We start from the raw sequence: 22,914 nt of genomic DNA, 5'->3' as shown, positions 1-22,914 counted from the left end.
TCTGGATAGGAGATGGATTTAGTACTCAACACTTCCTGCAACAAGAGAGTCGATTTTGTGAATTACAATACCAATTATTCCCACAATTTAAACATTTACTTATAACCCCGCTAGCATGTCCAGTACTGGGATGAATCTAACAGAGTATACAGTATGTCACTGATGGAAATGATAATTCCCCTTCTTCTTTGTATAAGTCACAGGCTAAAGCCAGAACAGAAGAATTCTCTGACTGAAACAGTCCTGATCCTCCTGTTTGAAGTATTCCTCCCCAAGGGGGGGTGTCAAAAGTGTCTCAGGACTTATTAAGGCAGTACTTGAAACCAGTGATGTAAGCTTGGCCTTATTTCCCAATTAGGCATGATTCTTTGTACATTCCTTAGATCATTTGTATCTTCCCAAACCATTACCACCCAGTCTCCATTTGAAAGTCAATTTGGTATCACCTGGTTTAGATGTGAAAATCCATTCCTCAGGTTCCTTCACAAGTCCTTTGATTCTGCTGGCATGAATCCACCCTCTTTCTCTGGTTTGGATTGCTGCTTCAGTAGTACCTGAAAAGGACTTCTTAATAGCACAGGGACAGTGACAAAATGAAGACAATACTACATCACCTTTTTCCATCAGCATTCTCCAAAACTTTCTGGGTTTAGCAAAAAACTTCCTCCACAGCAGCCACTTCTTCTTGTATCCAGCTGTGCTAATAGCTGCAGAGGTAAATTCTTCTTATTGTGAGCCACAATTAGTTAAATAAGAAAGGCCAGGCCGATTTTAACATGAGATTAATCACATCTATTGCTTTTTACCTTCTGGGCAATATTTAACTGTTTTAGCATCACAGACCCATTCCTCACAACAAAAGCACCCCCCTCCTAACAGCAAGAAAAAAGAAAAGACACAAACAGAAAGAAAGAAAGAAATCTTGCTTTAAAAATAAACCAACTTTGCCAGGTTTGGAGAATTAGCAAGAGATTAAGGCTTTCTCTGCCTTGGTCTTATCTTTAGCGCTGGCCCCTCTCTCCCTCTTTTCACAGCAGCGCTTTCAACGCAGTCCCTCACCCTTCCCCCGCTGCCACCACTGCACTGCAGCGGGCCCTGGCCAGGGTGGACCCTGCCCTAGTGGGAGTGGGGAGGGGAACTCGCAGACAGCCACCTGCAAGGGGACCCTGGGGGCATGCCTCACCTCCCTTTCGCCCCCTCCTTATCTCTCTCTCACTCTACCCCCTTGCTGGGGCCTAAGCTGCCATCCTGGACTCGGGACTCCAGCAGGCTGGGAGCCACCCCCGGCAGCTCCGCTGTGGCGGTGTTCACAGGGGTCCCAGGATGAGAGAAGAGATGAGGATCTGACTCCATGTTTCAGAAGGCTAATTTATTATTTTATGACATATATTTAAACTATACTAAAAGAATAGAAGAAAGGATTTCATCAGAAGGCTAGCAAGGAAAGGAAAAGGAATGGAATGATAATAAAATCTTGTGACTGACCACACAGTCTGAGACAGGTGGACTGTGATTGGCCATTAATTAGAAACAACCACATGAGACCAATCAAAGATCCATCTGTTGCATTCCACAGCAGCAGATAATCATTGTTTACATTTTGTTCCTGAGGCCTCTCAGCTTCTCAGGAGAAAAAATCCTAAGGAAAGGATTTTTCATAAAATGTGTCTGTGACACTCAGCCACTGAGCCAGCCCACTCCTCAGAGGCAAACCCGCACGGTCTGCACCCAGCACCAGCTCTGGGCTGGCGAGCGCATCTGGCAGCCTCTCGCTCTCCGGGACCCTGGCACAACCAAGCCAGCCCCCAACCCCCAGCGGTGCCCCACGCAAACTGTACCCTGTGCTGCCTCCACTGGGTGGGCAAACACTGGGAGTTGCCGATCTGGGTCAGCCCCATGAATCAGCCCCTTCTGCAGCCTCCACGACCTTGCCATTTGCACGAGAGCAGTCAAACACCCCCAAACCTTTACAACCCCCAACCTGGCATCCCCAGGTCCTCCGGACATTCTTTTTCTTTAGTAAGCATCTGAACAAACCATCAACATATTTTCTTTTCCCTTCAAGGAGGGCTTGTTCTGTTAAACGTTCCCAAACCCCAGTTCGGCATTGAACAACCTCCAAACAACCATGTGTTAAGGCACTTCCCGGCCCTTCATGCAGAAATTGTACTCAAACTCCTGTCCTCCTCCACTACGAAGATATCATTATTCCACATTCCAACATTCAAGAGTCTGTTAACCACCCTTCTTCCTTTTCAACCTCTCTTTTTCTTTTTTTTTTCTTTTTTTTCCCTATTTTTCCTCTTTTATTTTTCCCTCTGATTTAACACACTTTGGACTGCACGAGGTGTACACACACCTAGTTTATCTCTAAAAGTAAGTCCACAGTTCTCTCCTCTTCCGGTACAACCCCCACTTCCAGTTGCATCTGCAAGTTTCTCCCCAACAAGATGATGCCTGCCCCAGGAACCAACATGATGTCTCCTATCCCCGTGCCAGCCTCTCTCCTAATTGCTCCATCTTCAATGACAGGGATTTTAAACCCTTCTCCGTCTGCCCCTGCCACTTCCACTGCATCACCACCCATATTACATCTCCCTGGAATCTCCACCACAGAAGTTCTCTCTTCCCCAGAATCAACCACAAATCCCAACAATTCCTCTTGGGGGCCTGCTTCCCAAGTTATCAAAGGCTCCAGATGGCACTCATTGCCCAGAAAACAGAGCCCATGATCTTCCCACTCCTTCTCAGGGCACTTCCCCCAAAGAACCTCCAAGTCTCCCTCTAAGTGAGGGTACCCTCCCCTGCTACAGCAGAAACAGGTATTCCTAGTCCTCTCCTGGGAGCCTGACCACAGCAGGGCTCTGCCCCCCTCCTGAAGCCCTCCCACAGATACAGCAGGAGGTGAAATCACTGAGGGAGCAGAGACAAGAGCAGGGGTCAGCAGTCAGGTTGGAACCAATAAAAGGACGGAATTAGGAGTGGAATTCAGCAGGAAAGCCGGAATCAACAAAGAAACAAAGGTAGGAGCAGGTGGCTCCAGAGTCACGACGGGGACGAGAGTAACCACGGTCAGTACAGGCAGGGAGGGCTGAAACTCCTGACACAGGCAGGGAAGCTGATACGGGTAGGGAGACTGAAGCTCCTGGCATGAGCAGAGAAACTAAAGACAGGGAGAGGAAAGATTTCCAGGGGGTCCCAGCCCCTTTCTCTGGTTCTCCATCTCATTTCCCCATGAGAAATCCATTCCCTTGACATCCAATCCATTCCCCTGACAACTTGAACACCTTCCACTCTTCACAGCACAGAAAAATACAATCCACTTTCTTCCAGAAAAGTTACACTTTAAATCAACAATCCATATCACATATACTTTCATTCATTCACACTCACTCACTTTTATTTCTTTACTATGTCTCGCTCACTCCCACTCACAACAGGACAACACAAAAACAAGGCACCTTTGTTCTAAAGACACTTGTAAATATCCACTCACGGGTATTATAAAATCTCAAAATGTTATTGGCCAACCCCAGATGCTCTTGGGCATATCCTCAATCTGGCAGAATTTTGTTCAATCCTGGATTCTCTTGGGCATAATTAGCCCTCAACCCAGCAGAATTTTTAGGGTCCCCCTCCACTTTTTATCCCGCTTTCCCAGTGGACTGTGCCAGGAAAACCCTCGGCTCCCTCTCTCCAAGGGGTCCAACCCCTTCCCTGAGATGCAGTCCCATTTACCTCGGGGGGATTCTTTCACTCCTTTTACCTTTCGCTTCATCTCTTTACTGGCCTTTTTCTTTGTGAAAGAATGGAACTGCAGCCTGGAAGACTCCTCAACCACTTAGCAGGTCTGGAATAACCAGCTTGCGTTTCATTCACACGCACATTCATCCCCCTGTGTCCTGCCCCCCTCAAGAGTACTTACAATCCTCTTTTCTTCTTCGAATCTTCATACACAAGAATTATGGGGCTACCCCAGTTTTAGGGAGCCTTTTTCCCCCCTCCCTTTTTCTTTGCTTTATGTGCCTCTTTTTGTCCACCAGGTGTTCTACCTGCAACTGCCGATCATGCCAGGAGAGGCAGAGCTAGGCTGCCTAAACCTGGCAGGGTGCACCTTCCCTGCTTGGGATCTCCTGGTGGTCTCGGGAGTGAGGTGTTACATCCCAGGACGAGCGCCCATTTGTGAAAAACATGTTCAGTCTCCTGTGAAAATTTTAAAAGTTTTTTAAAGGACAGTAGGAGACAAGGACCATAAAGCAAAGGTTATTACGGCCAGGTGCATCTTGGCACTGAGCCAAGACCACACTGTCGCCTTCACAGATACACCTTAAATACCTTATCCATTATGTCACTGTTGCATATTCACAGACCCTTATGCATATCCAAAAACTAGTTTACATTTTCCAGGAACTATTTTACATGGCCTCTCCTTGTGTCCGCCTTTTTAGAGCATGCATGTTTCTTGGCTGTGGTTTTGGCTCCTTCTCTTTATCATTTCCAGTCTGGGCCTTGGTCCACAGTCTTCAGATGGTGAGTGCTGATATTTGGCATATCTGTAGCAGGTGTCCTCATCCTGTGTTCATTGGATGTTATCCCATCCGAGCAGGCATTTTAACACAAGCATAGCTATTAACTACTATGTCTAAGCTTAATTACCAGCAGAAATACAAACTATATCTTTATTACAAAGTTACTTTAACATCACACATATAAAATATTTGCGAAAAGCCAATATTATTATATGTATCTATAACAGAAGCAATAGACTCAGATAAGGGAACTCATTTTACAGGAAAAATTCTTCAAGGAGTTATGACTGCTTTAGGGATACAATGGAATCTCCATACCCCCTGGCACTCCCAAGTTTCAGGCCAGGTTGAAAGGATGAATGGAGAAATAAAGAAATACCTCATGAAGTATAGTATTTTCAGGGGAACCGCAACAAGGGGAGAGGAATGATGCATCTAACTCCAGTGATATCAGAAGGCTAATTAATTACTTTATTATACCATATTATTCTATGCTATATTACATTACATCTAAACCGAATCTGCCAAGCATTCAACCCTGCACACAACTGCTCTGAATCTCGTGACTGTCCGCCCACAGTCCCGACACACATACACACTTGGCCCTGATAGGCCAAGGAAACAAAACACCATGATTTGGGTAAACAATCTCCATATTGCATTCTACTATTGCATAAACACAGGCACAGCAAATGATAAGAATTGTTTTTCCTTTCTCTGAGCTTCAGAGAATGTGAATCTCGGAAATATTCTTGGGAAGAATTGTGCCTTGCTTTTCTCTGTGAATGGGGCTACACTGAAGCTGGTGATAGAAACTAAGATACTGTGGGTATGGCTCTTGCCACTGGATTTGGCAAGAATAAGGGCCAGACCCAGGGGAGATATTCAATTATCTCCCTTTGAATTGATGTTTGGAATTCCTTACCCTTGTAATTCTCAGCCTAGTGGGGGGGGTAGAGATGGCATTTATTTGAAACAATATGTTTCCAGGATACTGTCTCTTGTGAAATCTCTTCAACAGGAAGCTCAGCTGGCACAGACCCTGCCTTTGGATTTTGCGGTTCACAAAACCCAGCCAGGATATTGGATCCTAGTTAAGGAGTGGAAAGAAGCACCACTGGTGGCAAAGTGGCATGGACCTTTCTGTGAGAAATGGCTACTCACTTTTCATAAATTTAGAAAGGTTTGTTAAACCTTATAAAAAATACAACAGAAGACTGAATAGAGAAAATATTATGGCGCCAAGAGCAAAGGATTTTTCCCACCATGTGCTTACCCATACAATGGAGGTTTCGCCTTTAAATCCTTTTGCCCCTCCTAAAGTTCTGTCCATTGACTCCTTCTTCCCTGTTCAGTGGTAGAGTTCACTTCCTCAAATCTTGATTGGAGGTAAGATGTCGCCATAGTGACAAGCCGACCTTCCCAAATGTCCCAACTCCAGCTGTCCCTTGATAACAACTCAAAGGGGTAAAACATAACTAAAAATCTATGAAACTTTTCTTATTCTATATACATTATATTTGTCTGTTAATTGTGACAGTCAATCATTGCATTACTCATCTATCACAATCCGTCCTTTTCCTTTTCCACAAATTATTTGGCTCTAACAATTTAACTCAATGAGTCATACAAGCATCTGTTGATGTGGGCAAGGACAGAGGGAACCAAAAGGAAAAGATTTAAAAACTTCCCAAGACACCCTAATCTGGAATGAACAAAAGGACATTACAGAGGTCCAGTATGGCTTTTACCCCCATCTACCTTGCCTTTGGGGTTGCTACCCATAGGATGTGTATTTTAGGAGTGACTACAAAGGCCAACATGGTCTCGCCCTCCAGTCCCTGTTGTATTCAAAGAGTTGAGGAATTACAGAGGTCTGGTATGGCCTTTTTTGCCTTTACCTTACCATGCCTTATTCCAGCTTCCTGATGGGCTCGTTTGCCCCCAAGCAGGCAGGCTAGCACGGGCTGGATAGCTCAGTCCTTTGGAGACCGACTGTCCAATACCCAAGCAGCTCTTAGCTGCAGGCAACAGTAGCAAGCTTAAGTGATATCAGCTCTTAGTGATTATTCAGCTCTTTTATGGTTTCAGCTCTTTTGCTTGCTAAGGCGCCCTGGCAGGTCATCCCTCAATCTAGCTGTATGGTCCAACCCTGGATGCTCTTGGGTATATCCTCACTTCAGCAGAATTCTGCTCAACCCTTCTCTTGGATGCTATTGGAAAGTAAATCCCTCAACCCAGCAGGTTTGGTTTGTTTGTTTTTTTTTTAGGGCCCCCTCCTGTCCCGTTTCCTAGTGGATTGGGCTAGGAAACCTTGCTCCCTACTTCCGAGGGGTCCAACCCCTCCCTGAGACCCAGTCCCAGTTACCCCAGGGGATTCTTTCACTCCTCTTATCACTCACTTCGTCTCTTTACTGGCCGCTTTTCTCGCGAAAAATCGGAAACGCAGCATGGGAGACTCCACACTCACTTGGCAGGTCTGGGACAACCAGCCCGCCTCTCATTCACAAACATTCATCTCCCACACTGCCCCCCCCCCCCCCGAGAAATACGTACCAATCCCTTTTCCTTCCCGGGTTCTTCGTGCGCACTACTAGTCTTAGGGGGGCAATTACCGCGGTTGTAGGGAGCCTTTTTCCCTTCTCTTTGTTTTATTGCCTCCTTTTGTCCACCGATCGTAACCTGCGTCTGTCGGTCACTCCAGGGGAAACAGAGTGAGGCTGCCAAATCGGGTAGGGCGCGCCTCCCCACTCTGACTCTCCTTAAAGCACCACCAGCGAAGTGTGTCAACCATCTTCTGCTGCCAATTGTGAAAAACACCAATCACTTGTTTTTTTAAAATTTTAAAGATTTAATAGTAATAAAATAGTTACAAAAATAATAATACAATTAGAGTAATAATAATTTGGACAATTTGAATTAAGACAATATGAGACAATAAAAACAAAGAGTTACGGATGTCCGGGTACCTTTTTCTGGGCAACACAAGCCCGAAAAAGGACCCCCGTTAACAAAGGATTAACCCTTAAAAACAACAGCCTGTTGCATATTCATACACTTCATGCATGATGCATAAATTCCATTCAAACACAGGATTCGGCCTGGTCATCGTCAGCTTCTTCCTCCTAATCCTAACAGCGCCTTCCAGGCGGGAAGAAGTTCGTTTCTTCTGATAAGAGGGCAATAAACTCTTTTTCTCCGAAAGATTTAGGTGTCCTGTGGCTGCTATCTCGCTGCAAGTCTTTTCTTTAAAAAAAAAAAGTATCCTACATGAAAGGAACAGGGCAGGAGATTTTCTTCCTTTTAAAGCCTTTATTAAAGTGATCAGCTCAAAATGGGGTATTGGCAGATCTGCAGAGTTCTGCCACCGCTCCCAGCAGTGACTCAGGAGGATTTACAGCTCTGTCCCCTAGGGGCCAGAGCCGGAAGTCCTGTCCTCGCAAGGGCAGTGGGGGTATACCCAGGTTTCTCCGTTTGGGTTATCAGTCCAGGGGGTCCTGGGTCCGACTGGCATCTTTTTTAGTTGGGGCGAGTAGTGACCGAGGTTTTCAAGCATCTCTGCCGGCTCCGGACCACGGCCTTGATGTCCAGACACCACCCTGACTTCTCAATTCTGCTTTGGCTCGTCTTTTTTGGGGTATTTTCCAGGATTTGGTGAAGGTCCCGTCCCAGTGCAGTTTGGGTTTGAGATAAATTTGCATGTCTCCTGAGATGCAAATTTCTCCCTCTCCCCACCGTCCGAGGGGAGGTTGTCATCCTCCTGGCAACAGGCTAGGGTGGTTCTGAAAAACAAGAATTCTCCACAATAGAGTTAAACGGCGGTACTTAAGGATACTCAAGGAGTGATTCTAACATTTCACTAACAAAGAACTCTTGGCCAGCGATCAATTCCTAGCCCAACTGAAAACTCCTCTGCAGCTCCTTCTCTTAAAAAAAAACGGTAACTTTTTTTGTTCATAACACTACATAGCATAGTTTATATTTTAACAATTTTTTTATAACCTAAAACTATATTTAACACACTAGTGAAGAGAATTAATACAGTGTTACTTTCTAACACAACACATATAATATTCATTTTAATATTTGCGAAAAGCCAATCATAAAAAACGCATTTTTCACACCATGAAGCTGTTGACTTTTGGGCCCCTAAAATCAAGAGCCAAACAAGGTTAGGTGATAAAATGTGGTTACCGTTTGATGAAGGGTCCCTCCAGGTGCACAACATGCTAAAATATACACTGAAAATGCATCGAAAATGCACACCTGATATAGGGCCCATACAGTTTGATAAGTTTAGCAAATTAACAGAATTAACAAGAATCCCCAATTAGAAACACAGGTGATGAAATAATTTCTTCTTTTGGTTCGACCCTTTCTGAAGCCCCCCCCTTCCTAGTTGTTTATGGGAAAGTGTCTTGGGAAGGTGTCTTGTCCTTGATTCCCACAAAAAGCAAGATAAGAACAGGCCCTCAGGAATTTGTTTGTCTAATAGGAAAAGTACTGAAGTTAGGAAACTACATAACTATATAATAACAGTCTACAGAGCTATGAATATATATGAAGAATATATAAAAGCAAAAAAAAATTTTGGCATCAAGCAGAACACCACCTGCACTCCTGCAACATCAACCAATCAACCCAGAGCCTTGAAGTCCTTTTTAATTACTCGGGTACTCTTCTTATAAACCTCATCCCTGCCAACCTGGACTGACGTCAAGCCGCGATGGCAGGAGCAGTGGTGGCGTCGGTCACCCGCGGGCTCCGAACTCCTTGGGCTTTCAGCGCGCGAGCGCCAGGGATTGGCCGCGATTCCTGCTCCACCGCGGGCAAGCAGGAATCGCGGGTCGGCCACTGGCGTGGATCCAAAAACTCCAGGAGCGGTCGATAAACGTGGACCCTACTTCTAAAGAGGGAGGCGAAGGAAGAAGAAAGGGCTCTCAACTTGTTATCTCCGAGTTGCCTTTATTTCTTTCCCGCGCAAAAATGGTGCCAGGGCAGCGCCGCGTGGGATCGGTTATTGTTTCCCACAGCGGGAGCAGCGCCGAGGTGAGACAGGTGACGCAAGCTCGCAGGCAGCAGCAAAGCTGACAGTGGCAGTTTTTCTAGTGAGCAGGAGCCGCGCGGGTGACAGCAGCCCGCGCAGCAGAAGCGGCAGCGAGGGACAGCGGCTCGGGCGACAGCGGAACCTTTCCGTGGCCGGAAGGACAGCGGCAGCAGTTCGGGCGGTGTCGGAGCCTTTCCGTCGCCGGAACATGACAGCAGTCGCCGCACCGCGCAGGCGTTTCTGTCTCTCGCAGAGGAGAGTCAGGTTGGAGCTGCTGGTCCTGGCACTGCTCTGGGCGGGACACGGGGACGCGGAACTCGAAGGGGAGAACAGCAGCAAAAGAACGGGGGGACCGAGAAAACAGCGGCTTTTATATGGGAGGGGAGCGGGAAACCGAGAGGAGACGGTCTGGCTAGCCAGAATGGCAACTTATAAACATAACCTGGGCATAGACCAATGGCAGAGGGGAAAATTCATAACTGACAGGGAATTTTCCAGACAGAGGGGCAGGATCTTTGGGGACAAACAGAGAAAAATCTGGAATTATTCTAACTGTCACGGCGAGACATGGAACAAACAACCCCAGACATGGACCAAACATCTTAAAACTGTCACAGGTAGGGAGAGATCTTCAAATCCCCACTGCCACACTGAACAACCAGCAGTGGGTAATAATCAGAGGGCTAAATTAGTTCAGGTAGTCGCCTGATGATATCCCATACCTGGGCCCCAGGGAGGGAGTAGACTTCTCTTTGGGATGGATCTGGTCGTCATACAGGACCCTCAGTTCTTCTCTGAAGGGAGTCACCTACTACTACTACCCTTCTTTTCCTCTTAATACTTGAGGTTGTGATCCATCTGACAAAGTGCAACTGGCAAATTCCCCAGACAGATTCTTTAGCATCATCTGCCTGACTCTCTAGGTGAAGGGCCTCATACCTATTCTGTAAGGGCACCTGGGAAGGTGATGAGGGTTGGGAGGGGATTCTTTTACCTCCCCGAGTAGGGAGCCCTTTACATTCCCCCCCCATCTACTATGTCTCCTCCTTCTGCCTAATAGTGAGCGGGGCAGGGATCCTCTGACTCCTGCTGGTCTTCTCTCAGGGTTGGAAGGGTGTAACTCCACTAGTCTATTTTTCTTTCCCTATTACTCCTTAGCCTTTCTACTTCTTCCTTAAGCTCTGCCACCAGACAGAGCAGATCATTCACCTGCTTATACCTCACAAAGGTGTCTTTTGCACTGTCCTCTGGTACTAACACCAGGCTCAGACACTCCCTGAAGCCAGTGACCTGGACAGCTGCGTCATTCTTGGGGATTCTGTTTTGGTTAGTACACTCTTGCTAGCAGCAGCAACAATGGCTTTTGATTGTTTGTAAACCATTTCTGGGAAAAAAAACAAACACCCCACAACCAGCCAAAAGACACAACCCACCACCAGGAGAGTGGCTGCATCCTTACTGCTTGTCCTGCCTGCATGAACTGCTGCGCAAACTGACATGCCACGCCCCCACTGACATGCTATGCCCCTGATTGCCCGCTCTTGTTTGCTGCACTCCAGATATTCCATACCATATGAAATCATGCTCAGTATATAAAGGGGGGGGAAGAAGGAAGAAGGGGGAGTGTAGTAGTTTTGGTTCGCCAATTTGAGATTTCGCCAATTTTGAGATTTCACCAATTTTGAGATTTCCTGGGCCAACGCACCAAAGAGTGTGGTGAGTTTGGTGCTGGCCAAGCACCAATGCACTCACTTCCTGCTGTGAGATAAGATTAGGAGAAAGGCAAAGCAGGCTCACAACTTTAAAAGGATATAAAGAAAGTTTTATTAACAGTAACTAAAAGAAAAAAAAACATAGTAAGAATCAAAACAAACCCTTCAGAACACTTCTCCTCCCCACCCAACCTTTTCTTTCCCACTGACAATGTAAAGAAACCAAAACTAAAATTTCCAGTCAGTTTAGCACCTCTAAAATTGCCTTTCTTCAGTTCACTTAGGGAGAGAAGTTCCTCTTGTAAATGTTATGGAGACTTCCCCACAAAAAAACCCCAGTTCTCTCACGGTTCTCAATTTCATCATGAATAGCAGTCGCCCGGGGAATCCTGCCATTGTGAGGCCCCTCCCATTTTCCACAAGCTTTTCCCACAAGCTGTGTTTATAGGCCATGTCAACTTATGGGGCACTGTTTTAAAGATGAGATGTTCAAAGGCAAAAGTTCTCATTATCTATTTCTAAAATCATCTTCATCCCTGGGAACAAAGATCTTCTTCTTCTCTCCCTGGGGGCACAGGGTCTCATCACCCTTCTCTCTTTGTTCAAACTTCTCATGGGATCACAGCTACTTTAAACATCTGCTTACTTTAGCATGGAGGCCTTTGCTCAATATCAATTGGAACCCTTCATCTCCCCATAGTTTCATGCATTATAGGGAAAAAGAGTCTTTTTCTCCATAGCTTACAAGAGGATTTCAGCTCCAAAATCAAGGCAAATCCTCATCCCTCCCATCTGGGCCTTAACTTCTTCTTCACTGACCTCGGTGTCTTCAGGTTGCTCCTTTACATGCTTGCATCTTGTTTCTTTCTCTTACTCAGGCAAGGATTGAAGCATTGAAAGAGTTAACATCTTGCCCAGGGCCTGCAAATGATCAACCTGACCTCGGTGGTCTGGGTGCTACAGACGGCCGGCCGGCCGGAACCTGGAACTGTGGCTGGGGGGCGGCTAGGATCGAATGAACCAGGCCAGAACTCAGCAGCAGCATGCTGGGCTGTGTGTGTGTATGTGTGGCTTCTCCTTCCCCCTGCCTGGTCTGCCCAGTGGTTGCAGTGGTAGAATCTTGGCCAAGCCGGCTCGGCCCAGGGCTGCTCCTAGGGGCCAGCGGACTTGGCTCGGCCCCGGGCTAGCAGAAAGATGTTTGAACTCGCAGCCATGGCCCGGCCCACTGCACTCCCTCCCCTGCCTGGTAGTCAATGCGGGGAGGGGCCGGTGGCAAGATGTGAACAGCCACGGCCCAGCCCTGCTTCAGCCAGGGCCCCTGCAACCTTCCATCCCCCGATCTGGCAGCTGCCGGGCCCGGCCCGGCCCGGCCCGGCTGGGGCGGGGAAGAGCTTGGTGGGCTCCCCAGAGAGGGGCCCAGGCCCGTGGCAGAGCCTGCCCAGCCCAGCCTAGCCGAGACAGGGGCCAGGCCAGCCTTGTTACCTGTTCCCTGACCAGAAGGAAAAGAGGAAGTTCCCGGGTTTCTTTCGTCTTTAACGTGTTTTTCACAGAGGTGTGTCCAGCTTTCTAATGGCTGGAAGCTTTGTATCACTTTCCTTAATGACTCCTGTGAAAAATGCGTATTTTATGATTGGCTTTTCGCAAATATTAAAATGAATATTATATGTGTTGTGTTAGAAAGTAATGCTGTATTAATTCTCTTCACTAGTGTGTTAAATATAGTTTTAGGTTATAAAAATTGTTAAAATAGAAACTGTGCTATGTAGGGTACTTTTTTTTTAAGAAAGGACTTGCAGCGAGATAGCAGCCACAGGACACCTAAATCTTTCGGAGAAAAAGAATTTATTGCCCTCTTATCAGAAGAAACGAACTTCTTCCTGCCTCGAAGGCGCTGTTAGGATTAGGAGGAAGAAGCTGACGATGACCAGGCCGAATCCTGTGTTTGAATGGAATTTATGCATCATGCATGAAGTGTATGAATATGCAACAGGCTGTTGTTTTTAAGGGTTAATCCTTTGTTAACAGGCGTCCTTTTTCGGGCTTGTGCTGCCCAGAAAAAGGTACCCGGACGTCGGTAACTCTTTGCTTTTTATTGTCTCATATTGTCTTAATTCAAATTGTCTAAATTATTATTACTCTAATTGTACTATTATTTTTATAACTATTTTATTACTATTAAATCTTTAAAATTAAAAAAAAAAACAAGTGATTGGTGTTTTTCACAATTGGTAGCAGAGGATGGTTAACACACCTCGCTGGTGGTGCTTTGGGAGAGTCAGAGTGGGGAGGCGCGCCCTGCCCGATTTGGCAGCCTCACTCTGTTTCCCCTGGAGTGACCGACAGACGCAGGTTACGATCGGTGGACAAAAGGAGACAATAAAACAAAGAGAAGGGAAAAAGGCTCCCTAAACCGCGGTAATTGGCCCCTAAGACTAGTAGTGCGCACGAAGAACCCGGGAAGGAAAAGGGATTGGTAAGTATTTCTCGGGGGGGCCGTGGGGGAGATGAATGTGTGTGAATGAGAGGCGGGCTGGTTGTCCCAGACCTGCCAAGTGAGTGCGGAGTCTCCCATGCTGCGTTTCCGATTTTTCGCGAGAAAAGTGGCCAGTAAAGAGACGAAGTGAGTGGTAAGAGGAGTGAAAGAATTCCCCGGGGTAACTGGGACTGGGTCTCAGGGAGGGGTTGGACCCCTCGGAAGTAGGGAGCGAGGTTTCCTAGCCCAATCCACTAGGAAACGGGACAGGAGGGGCCCCTAAAACCTGCGGGGTTGAGGGATTTAAATTCCAATAGGATCCAAGAGCAGGGTTGAGCAGAATTCTGCCAGAGTGAGGATATACCCAAGAGCATCCAGGGTTGGGCCACACAGCTAGATTGAGGGGTGAAAGTTTTGCCCAACAGCATCCGGAGTTGGACAACACAGCTAGATTGAGGGGTGAAAATTTTGCCCAACAGCATCCGGGGTTGGACAACACAGCTAGATTGAGGGATAAAAAAACTGCCCTAAGAACACCCGGGGTTGGACAACACAGCCGAAATAAATGCCTAGCATCTGTAGTTGTACCACACCGCTGGGTTAAGGGACAGAAAATGCCCGAGAGCATCTGGGGTTGAACAACACAGCTGGATTGAGGGAAAAATACCCAAGAGTATCTGGGGTTGGACAACACAGCTGGATGGAGGGATATCCAATAGCACCGGGACTGGCCAGAAGCACCTAAACGTGTAATAGGTGATGTGAAAGTAAAAGGTACCTTATTGTTGTCTTGTTGTGTGTGTGAGAGTGAGTCACACACAAAGCCTCAACTTCCCAGGCGGGTGGGAAGGGAGGGGCAGTTGACCCGCAGACCAGGCTAGTGTCCTCGGGCAGGTGGGGACTCTGTGGCCGAAGGGCATGTGTGACTTGCAGACCCGGCTAGTGTCCTCGGGCAGGTGGGGACTCTGTGGCCGAAGGGCATGTGTGACTTGCAGACCAGGCTAGTGTCCTCGGGCAGGTGGGGACTCTGTGGCCGAAGGGCGTGTGTGCCTTGCGGACCAGGCTAGTGTCCTCGGGCAGGTGGGGACTCTGTGGCCGAAGGGCGTGTGTAACCTGCAGACCAGGCTATTGGTCTCCCGGCGTGTGAGGGAGCCGTAGCTGAAGAGTGTGAGTGACACGCAGACAGCCTCACAGCTGAACAGGAACCAAGGCAACCGGAGTCAGGGCCCTTTCAGGAGGCCCGGAGAGATACTGAGACCTGGAGGCCAACCCCAAGGCGAAGGGGGGGGGCACAGGGACCTGTGATTTTCTGGTGATAAGAATCCACTTTGTGTCTTGAGGGTGTAAAGGAATGTGTGAAGGTGAATGAGAAATAAAAGTGAGTGAATGTAGATGAATGAAAGTATGGGTATTGTGGATTATGCATTTTAAGCTTTAGCACATCTCCTTGAAGCCAGGGGAGTGTACACAGGGTTTGTTTTGGGTGTAAGTGGTTGAAAGAAAAGTGGTATTCAAGTTGCTAGTAAAAAGTCAAGAACAGAAACAGGGGACAAAGAGATAAAATATTGAGAATGGGGCAGAAAACCAGTAAGTTGGATAGAGGAAAAAGGGGACTAAAAGTATACTAGAAGAGATACCCCAAGATAGGCCTTTGGGAGTTATGCTAGCAAACAGAAATACAACTCCTTGCAAAATACAGGGCATGCAGAAGCTGATGAAAGAAACATGCAAACTATAGAAAAAGGGAAATTAACCAATTAACCTTAAACTAGAAGGCTCAAGACTTGTGAATTATATACTTTAAAAAGAGCACCAAAATATCTAACACAAAAGAAAGGAGTCATATTGATTCAAGGTATGCCTTTAGACCAGCACATACCTTAAGAAAAATTACCTAAGAGAGATGGCTATAGTACATATTAAGGGAGACCAAAAGGTAAAAATCCAAAACCAATGAGATAACGGGATTGCTCTATTTCCATTAAGAGAGGTTCCCATAGGAGGGGGCAGACCAAGGTTTGTAAATGCTCCTTTGACTTTGTCTAAAGTCAGACATTTTAATAAACAAATAAAAGGGATATTTGGAGGATCCCATAGGTATAGCTGAACAATTGGACCAATTTCTAAGTCCAAAAAATTTATGCTTTAGAAGAGGTGCGGTCTATAATGAAAATAATATTTTCCTTGGGGAGAAAAGCAATGAATCAAAATATCTGGAATAAAAGCTTGGGAAAATAAAGTAATTTGCAAGAACACCCGGAGAAGACAAAATTCTAACTGTACCACCTGAGTGGGGTCAAAATAATGATGGGAGTAAACACATGAATAATTATTGTAATTACATAATCAAGGGAATAAATGAGACAGCATATCAAAGGTGAAATGCAAGAAAATGTTATTAAGGGACAGCTTTTTAGAGGGAAAAGAAGAAACTCCAACTAAATAGATAAACTTAAGAGAGATAGGAAAATGGTCCTAAGCAAGCGGAAGATCTGAAAATCTTTAAAGAGATGGGCACAGAGGTGGAATAGAGAGGTCATAAGCTCTATTTTTTTAGGGGGCCAATATCATCTGGAGCCTGTGATAACTTTATAAGTGGCTCCCCAAGAATAAAGATTGGAATTTGTAGTAGACACGGGCAGAGAGAACCTGCCCGTTGAATATTCCGAAGGGCTACAGTGTGAGCAAACATACAATGAAAGTAACAGGGGAAAAAGGAGAAAGTTTTACAGTTCTGGTCATTAAAGATGTGGTAATTGAGGCAGGAAAGTAAAATTTGGATGGGAGATATTTTTGCCTCCTAATGGGAGGATCCAAAAAAAAAAAAAAAAAAAAAAAACTGGGAGAAAGCAGCAATTAAAATTAAGATAGACAAAGTTACCACAGGAGTTTATGGAATCCCCAAACTTATTTAAGCAAGCTTTAGAAACAATATTACAAGATTTCCCTACTCCTCCTGGAATACAAATTATCCAATATGTGAATGATTTTTACTGTCTAAGGAGGCTGAAGTTGAAGTGAGAGAGGCTACTATACAACTTTTACATTTTCTCGGGAAAAGAAAACTAAGGGTATCAAAAGGGAAACTGTAATTTGTAGAACTAGAGGTAAAATATCTTAGACACTTAATAAATAAAGGTAGCTGGAAACACAACCATGAGAGAATTGCAGGAATTTTATCCCTTTTCCCTCCCTCTTCAAAGAGGGAGACCAGAAAATTACTTAGATTATTGAAATTATATAGATTATAGATTGAGGGGTACACACAGGCAGTAAAATTTGCGTGTGAAAAATTGACAGAGGGAGATGATATAAAATGGACCAAGGAAGATATTGTTAAATTAAGAGTTGAAGTTAAAACTAGCCTAGGTACCAGCTTTAAGCTTATCCTTGTTAGAAAAATCCTTTATCATCTATACATAAATACAGAAAATGGAGTAGCTCATAAAATTTTAATTCAGGAGTGAGGAAGAGTAAAAAATCTAGTAGCTTATATATCAAAGATGTTAGATCCAGTAAGCTACAGCTAGCCAGTATGTATTTAAGTTATAATAGCTACTGCAACCCTAGTAAAAGAAAGTTGTAAGCTTACTTTTGGAAGTAAATTAGTTGAGTACACCTCGTATCGGCTGAGGTGAGTTGAATCAAAAAAAAAAAAAAAAAAAAAAAAAGAAGAGAAGAAAGAGAGAAGTTAAAGTAGGGGGGCTGGTTAGCAAACTCTGGGATGCTGGAATGTGGAATTGGTGCTGGAAGAGAGCAGAAGTGTGAATGCAGGTTTTTTGCATGAAAGGCAGGGAAGTGTCTTAACACATGGTTGTTAGGAAGTTATTCAGTGCTGAACTGGGGTCCGGAAAGGGTTTAGCAGAACGGGCCCTCCTTGAAGGGAAAAGAGGATAAGTTGACTATAGAAAGAAAAAGAATGTCAGGAGCACCTGAGGATGCCAAGTTTTGAGGTTAACCAAGGTTGGGAGGTGTCTGACTGCTCCCTACGAGCAGCGGGGTCTCGGGGGCTGCGGCAGGGACCGATCCATGGAGGTGACCCGGCGGCGGTGCTGGGAGCAGATGACACGGGTTTGCCGGCCAAGAGTGGGGCTGGCTCAGTGGGGAACTGCCGGGGTGGCTCCCAGAGTGTCGGGGCCCCGAGTCTAGGATGGCAGCGTCGGCCCGGGTAAGTGGGGAGAGAGAGAGAGAGAGAGAGAGAGAGAGATGGAGAGAAAGGGGGAAATAGAGACCCAAGGCATGTCCCCAGGGTTCCCATGCCCGTTGCTGCTCTCCCCTGCTCCGGCCCTGCAGCGAAGTGGCAGCAGCGGGGGAAGGGGGAAGAACAGCATTGACAGCAAGGCTGTGAAAAGAGGGGGCTAGAACTAAAAGATAAAATCAAAGCAGAGATTGCTGACTCTCCAAACCTCACAAAGTGGTTTGTTTTTCTTAAGTAAGAAGGTTGGATTTTTTTTTTTTGTTTTGTTTTGTTTTGTTTGCTGTTAAAAAGAAGTTGGGTTTTTTTTTGGTTTTTTTTTCTGAAGAATGGGTTTGTAAGGCTCAAACAATTAAATGTTGCCCAAAAAGTAAAAAGCAATAGATGTGATACATCTCATGTTAAAATTGGTCTGGCCTTTCTTATTTAACTAACGGTAACTCACAGAAAGAAGAATTTGCCTCTGCAACTATTAGCACAACTGGATATAAGAAGAGGCTGCTGTGGAGAAAACTTTTAGCTAAGAGAAAGTTTGGAAGAAAAGTGAATGGTAAAAGTTAATGCAGTATTGTCTTTCTTTTATAACTATGTTATTAAGAAGTCCTTTCCAGGTACTACTGAAGCAACAATCGGAATCACAGAAAGAGGGTGCATTCATGCCAGCAGAATCAAAAGACTTGTGAAGGAACCTGAGGAATGGACTATCACATTTAAACTGGCTGATACCGAACTGACTTCCCAATAAGAACTGAGTGGTAATAGTTTGGGAAAAGCCAAATGATCCAAGAAAGGTACAAAGAATAACACCTAATTAAGAAATGAGGCAATGCTTATATCAGTGGTTCCGAGCACTGCCTGAATAAAACATCTCCTTGGGGAAGAATACTTCAGACAGAGGGGTCAAGACTGTTTTTGTATTCTGACCTTAGCCCATGAATTGTACAGGGAAGAAGGAGAAGTACTACTTCCATCAGTATCATACTGTAAACTTTATTTGATTCATCCTAATATTGGACATGCTAGCTGGGTTATAAGTGAATGCTTGAATTGTGGGAATAATTAGTATTGTAGTTCACAAAATTTATGCTCTTATTGCAAGAAGTGTTAAAGTAATAACTTTGTTTTCTGGATGGGAATTATTAGTGCCTGTTGAATGGGAGATGCCTGAGGAACTGTGGGAAACTACAGTTAAGGGGTGTCAAAAACAATTTGCCTGGAAATTAGTTAAGAGAAAGTGACAAGGAAATAGAGGGCAAGACCAGATTGGCCTCTGTATTTCGCCACCAAGAAGATCAAATACACCTGCTGTGGGTGGCAACCTCACAGGCATGGGAGGTGGGAGTATAAGCCATACTGGACCTCTGTTATTCCTGTTTCTAGCACTCATTTGTTGTTTTATCCCTTTCGGGATACCAGCAAGATTGTGTCACAAATGCTACCGAAAGCATCACATAGAAAGAAACCAAAGTTCCTCTTTTATTACACACACCTATGTCAACAGCCACTGTTATAACCCATCCAAATTAAGAACCTGTAAGCAAAATGGAGAAAATTATTGGATTACCAGAAACTTAGGAAAAAGTGGTAATAGATTTGGAATTGAATGTCCAAAAGGAGAGAGATAGATTTGTTTTACATTTAATCTTAAAGATATGGTACAAGATTTGGTAAAAAAACAAAACAAAACAAAAACAAATAGTAATCAAAAATGTAAAACCAGCACAGAAATTTAACTCTGTATTTGACCCCAAATTGTATGTTGAGTTGTGTAACAAGACTCCAAGCAGTTATAGAAATGATAGCAAATAAAGTCGCCCAGACATTAGAGTTAATATCAAGTCAGCAAAGCCAAAAAAAAAACCCAAAAAAACTGTAGTGTACCAGAATAGGTTGGCTTTGGACTATTTGTTGGTTAAAGAAAGGGGTGTTTGTAGAAAGTTTAATATATCGGAGTGTTGAAAATTGATGATCACAGAAAAGTCATTCTAGAAACAAGCAAAAGGAATCAAAGAAGAAAAAAAATATACATATAATAACCGAGGTACCAGTCCAAAAATTAGAAAACAATGCTAAAACCTAGCTGGGGGAGAATGTATTAGAAAAAAATTAAGATTTTTCAACTGTCTTGATATTCTTCCTTGTATAATCCTCTAATTTATTTTGCCAGCATAGTCCAGAAGATGCAAGTAGACAAGAAATATTGCTCAAGCCAAATGATTTACAAAGAATAAGAGTGGGGATTGTGAAAAATGTGTATTTTATGATTGGCTTTTCGCAAATATTAAAATGAATATTATATGTGTTGTGTTAGAAAGTAATGCTGTATTAATTCTCTTCACTAGTGTGTTAAATATAGTTTTAGGTTATAAAAATTGTTAAAATAGAAACTGTGCTATGTAGGGTACTTTTTTTTTAAGAAAGGACTTGCAGCGAGATAGCAGCCACAGGACACCTAAATCTTTCGGAGAAAAAGAATTTATTGCTCCCTTATCAGAAGAAACAACTTTTTCCCGCCTCGAAGGCGCTGTTAGGATTAGGAGGAAGAAGCTGACGATGACCAGGCCGAATCCTGTGTTTGAATGGAATTTATGCATCATGTATGAAGTGTATGAATATGCAACAGGCTGTTGTTTTTAAGGGTTAATCCTTTGTTAACGGGGGTCCTTTTTCGGGCTTGTGTTGCCCAGAAAAAGGTACCCGGACGTCGGTAACTCTTTGCTTTTTATTGTCTCATATTGTCTTAATTCAAATTGTCTAAATTATTATTACTCTAATTGTACTATTATTTTTATAACTATTTTATTACTATTAAATCTTTAAAATTTAAAAAAAAACAAGTGATTGGTGTTTTTCACATCTTCCATACAAAACCATGACACGGAGACATTTGGAGTCATGCCATTTATCTTCCCAAGTAACTGTTACATGTGACAGAGCTCTGCTTTCCTGCAGGTTGCTGAACACCTGCCTGTCAATGGGAAGTAGTGAATGAATTCTTGTTTTGCTTTGCTTGTGTGTGTGGCTTTTGCTTTCCCTATTAAAGTGTCTTTATCTCAACCCCCAAGGTTTCTGTTTTTCTTTTACTGTTTCAGTTATGTCCCCAATCTTGCTGGTGGGGAGTGAGCAAGCAATTGCATGGTGCTTAGTTGCCAGCTGGGGTTGAACCACAACAGCAGTTCCCAGCTGAGAGCAGGGTGGAGCAAGGCTGGAGGCATGTGGGATGTTGCTTTTTGGCTTGAGGAAGATGTGCTCAGAAATGGGATTTTTAGCTCTGATCTCTGAGCAATTCCACATCTGGTCCAGCTATTCCTGTTTCCATTCCCAGGCCATCTTCAGCACATCCCACCCTGGTTCTTGGACAAGGAACCTGGCTAAGCCCAGGAGGTGGAAACTGTAAGATTTGGAGAGACATCTCATACCAAACTAGCTTCCCCCCAAACCTTGCTGCCTGAAGGTGCCACTTTCTGGAAAGGCTTTCTGCACCAAGACCAATACTTCTGACCTGCTCTTTCTGCCTTCGTGTTCCATACCCACATTGTTAGAAATTATATAACTATTCCAACTATTGTTTATATTTAATGTTTTTAATTAATCATAAGTAGTGTATTAATCATAAGCAGTTAAGCAGTGTAATTTTCCACTTTAACCAACATATAGCTAAGTTTCTTTTCACAGGCTGTTACTGTTAGAGCTTGATACTTTAAGTTTTGTTAAACTAATCCTGACAAGCTTCAATGAACAAAGCCTGAGGGAATTAAGACTGAACACCTGCAATCCAAATTTATGGCCCTACAAGGACATGTTGGAGTAACCAGAAGATAAAGAAGCAGCTAACAAAGACGAACCAACATGTGCTGGAAACTTCCTGTCTGAGAAAAAGATGATTAAAGGACTGAAAAATGTGGACTAATTAGCATGAGAAGCAAGAAATTAATAACCAACAGAGGATAGAACACTAATTAAGATAATTATGTAATATAGAACCGATGAACATTATTTTCCTTGCTAAAAATGTCTAAATAAGTCACAAGTTTTGAAAGTGGCATGTGTGGCTGGAGATATCCCCTAGACACCCTGGCTGGGAATAAAGTAATGCCTACTCCCTAATACTAAAAAAATAGTGTTAGAGAATTTCATTTATCCTGATATTTTCAACAACATCACCCTGCCTGCCCTCTGGCAGAGGTGACATATTGTGCCTTGTTAAAGAAGAGTTCAGGCCCTGAGTGCTGAAGAAGAGTTGATTTATTTCAGCTCGAGCTGGGTGCATCCAGAGAGAGACCCCAAACAAAGAAATCCCTGGGCCTTTACAGTCTGTGCACATGAGCTTCAGATGCTCATCACGTGCCTCTTGGTCCAATGGCAATTTATGGTTTGGGGTCTTCTAACACCTCATTGGATTCTTTCTCCATATCCACATGGGCAGGCCATTAGCTGCTCTTATCTTCCAGCTCGATGCAGCCTTAGTCCCCTCCAGGGTCTTGACATAAATAGGGCAGGGGATCTTTCTCCTTTTGAATGCCTTTATTAAAAGTGATCAGCTCAGGTTGGGAGGCTTGACAGGTCCGCGCTCACGCCGTCCTCGCTCCCAGGAGTGGCTCGGAGGAGGAGGAAAGTGTAGCTTTGTCCACTAGGAGGCAGAACTGGGGGTCCTGTCCTCACAAGAGCAGTAGGGATTTACCCCTTGTTCCACTTTTCGGTTTGACATCCAGAGTACTGGCCCTAGCTGAGGTCTTCTTGGCCAGGGCGAGGGGCAACAAAAGTTCGCAGCGTCTCTGCAGGCTCTGGACCTTTTTATTCATGTCCAGACATCACCTCTATCTCTTAATTCTGTGTTGGCTCATTGCTTTTGGGGGTTTTTTCGGTAAGTGTGGTGGGGGTCCTCTCTCATGGCATTCTGGGTCTGAGGTTATTTGCATGTCCTCCGATGTCCCCTCCTTGCACTGTCCGAGAAGGGC

At 44.6% G+C, this 22,914-nt stretch overlaps 1 long non-coding RNA gene across 1 annotated transcript; it reads left to right on the top strand.

The window, feature by feature from the left end:
- The first annotated feature begins 10,055 nt into the window (after positions 1-10,055).
- On the top strand, positions 10,056-12,968 carry LOC132341476 (uncharacterized). The gene is made up of 2 exons (XR_009490232.1): positions 10,056-10,193; positions 12,167-12,968. It is a non-coding gene; the product is annotated as an uncharacterized LOC132341476 (long non-coding RNA).
- Positions 12,969-22,914: the final 9,946 nt, after the last annotated feature.

This window comes from Haemorhous mexicanus, chromosome W (genome assembly GCF_027477595.1).
Source record: "Haemorhous mexicanus isolate bHaeMex1 chromosome W, bHaeMex1.pri, whole genome shotgun sequence".
NCBI classification, from domain to species: domain Eukaryota; kingdom Metazoa; phylum Chordata; class Aves; order Passeriformes; family Fringillidae; genus Haemorhous; species Haemorhous mexicanus.
This window is presented reverse-complemented; position numbering and strand designations above follow the sequence as displayed.